The sequence below is a fragment of the Lactuca saligna genome, chromosome 8 (genome assembly GCF_052625555.1).
Source record: "Lactuca saligna cultivar CGN05327 chromosome 8, ASM5262555v1, whole genome shotgun sequence".
Lineage (NCBI taxonomy): Eukaryota > Viridiplantae > Streptophyta > Magnoliopsida > Asterales > Asteraceae > Lactuca > Lactuca saligna.
In genome coordinates, this window is record NC_136424.1 from 120408347 (window position 1) to 120414346 (window position 6000).

The 6000-nt window shown below is 39.0% G+C and overlaps 1 pseudogene; it reads right to left on the reverse strand.

The window, feature by feature from the left end:
• LOC145010054 (uncharacterized) overlaps positions 1 to 5624 on the reverse strand; it is a 29658-nt pseudogene extending 24034 nt beyond the window's left edge.
• Positions 5625 to 6000: the final 376 nt, after the last annotated feature.

Below are 6000 nucleotides of genomic sequence, written 5' to 3' on the forward strand. Positions count from 1 at the left end.
GTTATTGTTTATTTGACTAAAAGGGGTAAAGAGAATGTAGTGAGAATGTAAAGAGCATGTAAATAGAATGTTCCCAAACAACTCGATGTTGTCTGTAAAAGAGAAAGCTGACATACCAACCCCCGAGGTTGAGTACCAGTACGAGAATGTTTCCGAGTAATCCAAGAGAAAAGAGAATGGTCTTCCATAAACTTCATAACGTTAATTCCTCTAAGTGAGTCGTCATAACCATACTAAACAATGACAATTTTGCCTGTCTTGGTGTTGTTGGACGCCGGTTTTCATTTTTGATTATAAGGTTTTCGTCACCATAGACTGAGTTAGTCTAACTGTAGCGAAGAGCTCAGGTGTGGGGTGTCATCCCCGTATAGATCTATACACAAATCCCCGCTCTCCCTCCAAGAGACTCTGGTTATAACTAGAGGCTATGATCATACACTTAATAGGTGCCAACCGACAAAACTCACTAGATCCTTAATCGAATTTATGCAAAGAAAAGTATAAACTCATTTCGGGCCCAATGAACCATGTAAGTGAACCACTAAGGCATCGCTAAACATGTAAATTATTTCAAGGCCCAATTGGAATAAGATTATATAACATGGGCCCGAAATATATATGAAAGGAAAACTAAGGCCCATTTCACATGTAAGGTATTTACAGGCCCAAATAGCACACAAATAGTATCCAAGGTTCGTCGCACATGTTAATGGGTTAATGAGGCTCAATAAACATATAAATAGTATACACGACCTATTACACATAAAAATGGGCCACTAAGGCCCAATAACCTAGAAAATGATTAAATTAATCCGTTTGTTAGTTTATCATTGGTTTTGGTTCAAGTATTCACTAAAATAGCATAAAAACTCACTTTTTGTAAAAATGACGTTTTTGGCCCAATTAGCCAAAAAATTACAACTAAGGCCCAATTTTTGTAAAAATAAACTTTAGTCCCCATTTTTGTACAAAACTTGCATTCATGGCTAATTTTTAGTAAAGTACCATTTCTAACCCATTTTTGGCTTGATTTTAGTGAAAATGCACATTTTTTCGATTTTTGACTTTTCAGACCCAGTTGTTGAAAATCTTGTAGAAAAATCATCGTAAGTCGAAATTTGGATCCGAAAACTCTCAAAGTATGGAAATTTTGTCTACTTTGTTCACAATTTTCTCATAGTTTTTGTTGGCCTTAACTAGTGTGAAATTGCTCACCTTCACAGGTTGGTCCAAAATTATTTCAAATATGATAGGTAGTTTTGTAAAATTCACCAAAAATTGCAGAAAAATCGTATGAAAACATGAGAGTATTCATTTTAAAGGTATAAACCTGAAATTGTTTAATGTAAAACAGTTTTGAAAATTATTGTCATTAAGTTGGTCAAACCAGTTCGAGATTGGACCAAATCTTTTCTGTCAAGGGCTGTTTTATGAGTATAGTTTATAGATCTTTAAATACAACACTCATTTTTGCTATTTAAAGTGTGTAAATCCCAGATATACAAGGTTACATGTATTATATGTGATAACACACACTTATCTAAAAGTTTTCATGAAGATCCAAGTGGTAAAACTTAATATTCTTAGTATATCTTTAGATTTAGGAGGTAAATAGCAAATAATCAACAAATAAGTCATGAGAAACACACATATTCATGCACATACACATAGATCTACACAAAGAAACTTGTATTATCCCCCAAAAATCATATGAAAACCGAAAACAAGGGGTATAAACTCACATTTGGGGTTTGGATTCGGTTTGAGGAAGAGATTGAAGAAATTTTTTGATCCTAGCAAGCTTTCTTGAGTAGATCTTGAACTTAGATGGTTCTAAGAATCATGATCCACAAAAATATGGTGTAAGAGGAGTGATTTGAGTTTAAAGATGTAGTAAATCAACTTAGTTTGTGAGATCTTACCAAGGATGATGATCTTTGATGAAAACTCCTCTTGAAATGACACCAAAACTCGAAAAGTTAGAGGGAAAATGTAGGAGAGTTCTTAACGGACTTCTTGTGAGAGTTTGAGAAAGTAAAAAAATGGTGAGGAGGCCTTATGGCCGTGATTTTTGAAGAGGGGAGAGGGAGAGAGAAGACTTGCCTAGTTATATGAGATCTTACCTTGTTGTATGTGGGGTCTTGGTGCATGGGTGATCACCATGCAATATTGAGGTGGCACTTGCACATAATTTCTCATTTTTTTTGTCTAATAAACACCTTGGGCCGAGAATTTGGGCTAGGAGAAAGGAGTTGAAGTTATTTGGGCTCAATCTTGGCTTTGCTCGATTTTTATGAAGTATAAGAATACTTTTCGGCCCATTGGGCCCCTTGTTAAGGTTATCGGCCCAAATGAAGCCCAATTAAAGAGTTTACTGCCCATTAGGGCAAATGAAATCTTTTATGGCCCAACAAGGCCCATTAGAGATAGGATGGATTATTTTAGGCCCACATGGCCCAAAATGCTAAATTTTTGTGAATATGGTCTATTTAGAGTCCAATTAGGTTTCCTAGGCCCAAAGTGATCAACTTGAAAGTTTATTGGGCCATTAGGCCTAATAAGAGAATCCTAGTTCATATTAAACTTGAACCGGAAGCTCTAGGGTTTTCAACACATAATTGACTATAAGAGATGTATTGAGTAAACATAGAGCATGATATTCATTTAGAGTACATGTTTTTTTGCAATGGATGATGTTTACAATGGAAAAGAATTTCCTAGCAAAATACCAGTTGTGACATCTTTTCCCCGTTAGAGGGAATTTCGTCCCGAAATTCTTTCGCAAGATTGGATCATGAATAAGAGAATAGGTGAGGGTACTTCTGCTTCATTTGGTCTTCGTGTTCACATGTGAATTTCGATCCATGTTTGGCATTCCATCGAACCTTCACGATCGGAATGCGACTTTGTTAAGTACGCTTCACTTCCCTATCCATAACTTCGACCGGTTCTTCATCGAACAAGAGATTCTCGTTTACTTTGATTTATTTTAAAGGGACGATAAGAGTTTTATCCGATAAGCACTTTTCAAATTTGAGACGCGGAACATGGGATGTACATTGCTGAGCTCCGAAGGTAGCCGCGGCTTTTAGGCTACCAGACCAATTCGGGCGAGAATCTCGAATGGTCTTATGTACCGTGGGTTTAGTTTTCCCCGTTTTTCAAAGCAAATAATTCTTTTCTTGGGAAAGACCTTCAGTAGCACCCGATCCCCGACTTGAAATTATAATGGATCTTGCCTCTTGTCTGTAAAGCTCTTATGTCGGTCTCGCGATGCTTGAAGTCGAGCTCTGATTTGTACTATCTTCTCTGTCATTTCGCGAATGATTTTAGGTCACGTAAGTGTGTTGCTTGGTGATTGCCCTTTTTGCCACTTGGGTGTCACCCATCTCATCCCAGTATAGAGGCGATTTGCATTTGCGACCATATAAGGCCTCAAATGGAGCAACCTTGATACTTGCGTGATAGCCGTTATCGTATGAGAATTCAATCAAGGGCAACTTTGTATCCCATGACTTGTGGAATTCAAACATCCTGACTCATAGCATGACTTCGAGTGGTTGAATGGTCCGTTCGCTTTGGCTATTGGTTTGAGGGTGGTAAGCAATGCTCGTGACTAGCTGTATTCCCATAGCCTTCTGAAGTCACTATCCAAATCTTGAAGTAAATCCGTTATCTCGATCCAAGATAATAGATGTTGGTTCTTCATGGAGTCTCACGATCTCCTTGATGCAGATCCGTGTTAATATTTCCTTCTTGTTTGATTCCTTTATTAGTTGGAAATGAGCAGATTTGGTTGACCTATCAACTATCACCCAAATCGTGCTCAATCCAACTCTTGTAATAATAAGCTTCGTCTTTTTGACTTTGAGAGTTTATCCAGTCTACGCAGTGCTTCCTTCGTGATATTCTTCGACTTTGACGCCTCCAAAGCCGATCATAGGTGTTGACAATGTTTGTTCTTGTTTCGTGAGCCGTCGAGTATGATATCGATGAAAATAATTAAAAAGGCAAACTAGGAATGTTTGGGAAAACTCGGTTTGAAGGGTCCATGAATACTGTGGGAGCATTCGTTGGACCTATGGGTATCACAATGAGTTTGAAATGGTCGCGACGAGTTCGGAAAGCAGTTTTTGAAATGTCCTTTTCTCAGACTCGAAGTTGATGATAACCGATTCTTAGATTTATTTTAGAGAAGTAACTAGTTGCGTGGAGCTGGCCAAATAGGTCGTCAATCCGAGGGAGTGGGTATCGGTTTTTGATAGTGAGCTTATTCAATTTCCTAAAATCGGTGCAGATTCTAAAGGATCCGTCTTCTTGATGAACAAGACTAGAGCTCTCTAGGGTGGAAAGCTTGGTCTAATGAATCCTTTGCTCAACGATTTTCTTAATAGACTGGATAACTCCTAACTTCAGCGGGAGCTAACCTGTAGGTTGAATTGGTAATTGATGTGGCTCCTATTATTAGGTCGATTCGGAATTCGACCTGTCTCTTTGGGATATTCCTGGAAGTTTTTTGGGAAATACATCTGGAAAATCGTATGCTACTGGAATGCCTTGTATGCTTACTTTTTCCTTGGTCTTGTCCACGACATGAGCGAGGAAAACGTAGTTCTTCTTGTGCATGCACTTTTGTGCCTTAATGCACGAGATAAGACGAAGATTGGTGCCAGGTTTATCACCATAGGTTATTAGGGTTTTGTGATTGGGGAGGTGAAGGCAAACAGGCCTCTCGCGACACATAGTATCAGCATGGTAGGGGCTTAACCCATCTATTCCAACTATCACATCAAAACTCCTAATATTTATTGGCATTAAATTTTATTTGAAATGAATGGTTTTGTAGAGTTAAGGTGTACTCCACTTAAATATCCTAGGTTAATTTGGTTATTCCCATTAGCCATCTCCATCGTGAAGGCTTCGTTTAGCTTTTAGGGTTGTTGTTTTAGTAAGTGCTCGAATTTGTTACTAACGAAGCTTCTCTCAACTCCACTATCGAATAAAATGCAAGATAAGGGGTTGTTAAGTGGGAACGTACCAATAGCAACCGTCGGGTCTTGGAGTGCTTCACCTTGACCCAAGGTCAGGATCACTTCTGATCCTTCTGCTCCTTGATTGTTAGCCTTGGGGCAATTATGCCTGAAGTGATCGGCTCCTCCACACCCATAGCAGGTGTGACTGGTCCCAACATTGGTGTTGTGGTTAAGGTTGCTGCGATTGTTGTTGTTTTTGTTTGGATGTTGATTCTGTTGTGGATAAGTTCTACAGTATTTGGTGGTGTGACTCTTTTGGTTGCATTTCTTACAATGCAGCTCCCAACAGGCTCCCTTATGATGGAAATTGCACTAGTTTCATTTGGGAAGGCTTCCAACATATGATCTCATTGGTGTTAATGTAGTAGGGGTCATGGTTGCATGGACAACAACAACATGTTGCTTCTTCGAGAACCCTTGAGTAGGCTGTCCCTTTCTCTTACTTCCATACTTCCGCTTCCTGATCTTAAGCTTGGGGTTTGGAGCACCTTGATAAGCTGTCACTTGTTGGTTTCCATGCTCGTTCCTTTGGCGGGAGTTGTTGATGCTATTTCCACCTCTATTGGTGTTGTTTGCGTTGATTTGTGTCATAGTCGCGGTTACTTCCGCTGTTACAGCAGCTTGGAATGTAGTAGAGTCCATCTGAAGGAGCGGTGTCTCGCGGGTGTGCTTGTTATTTCTTGTTGGGTTTTGAGCATTCTAACACTCCTAAGTGTACATGCAACCCTAAATACTTTGGATCTATGTTTTCTCTATTATACATGCAGATATGAATATTCCAAGGTATTACCCTATCTAGCATACAATCTTTTGATACTTGGGTAATATAACAAGTTATAATACATACCTTGTTGATGTAGCTTGACTCCATGATGCTCGAGAGCCTAGTGTCGCAAGTGTGACACCTCAAATGGTTCACACATCATCAACACTTGGAATAACCATGAGAAGAAGACATTTCATGCTC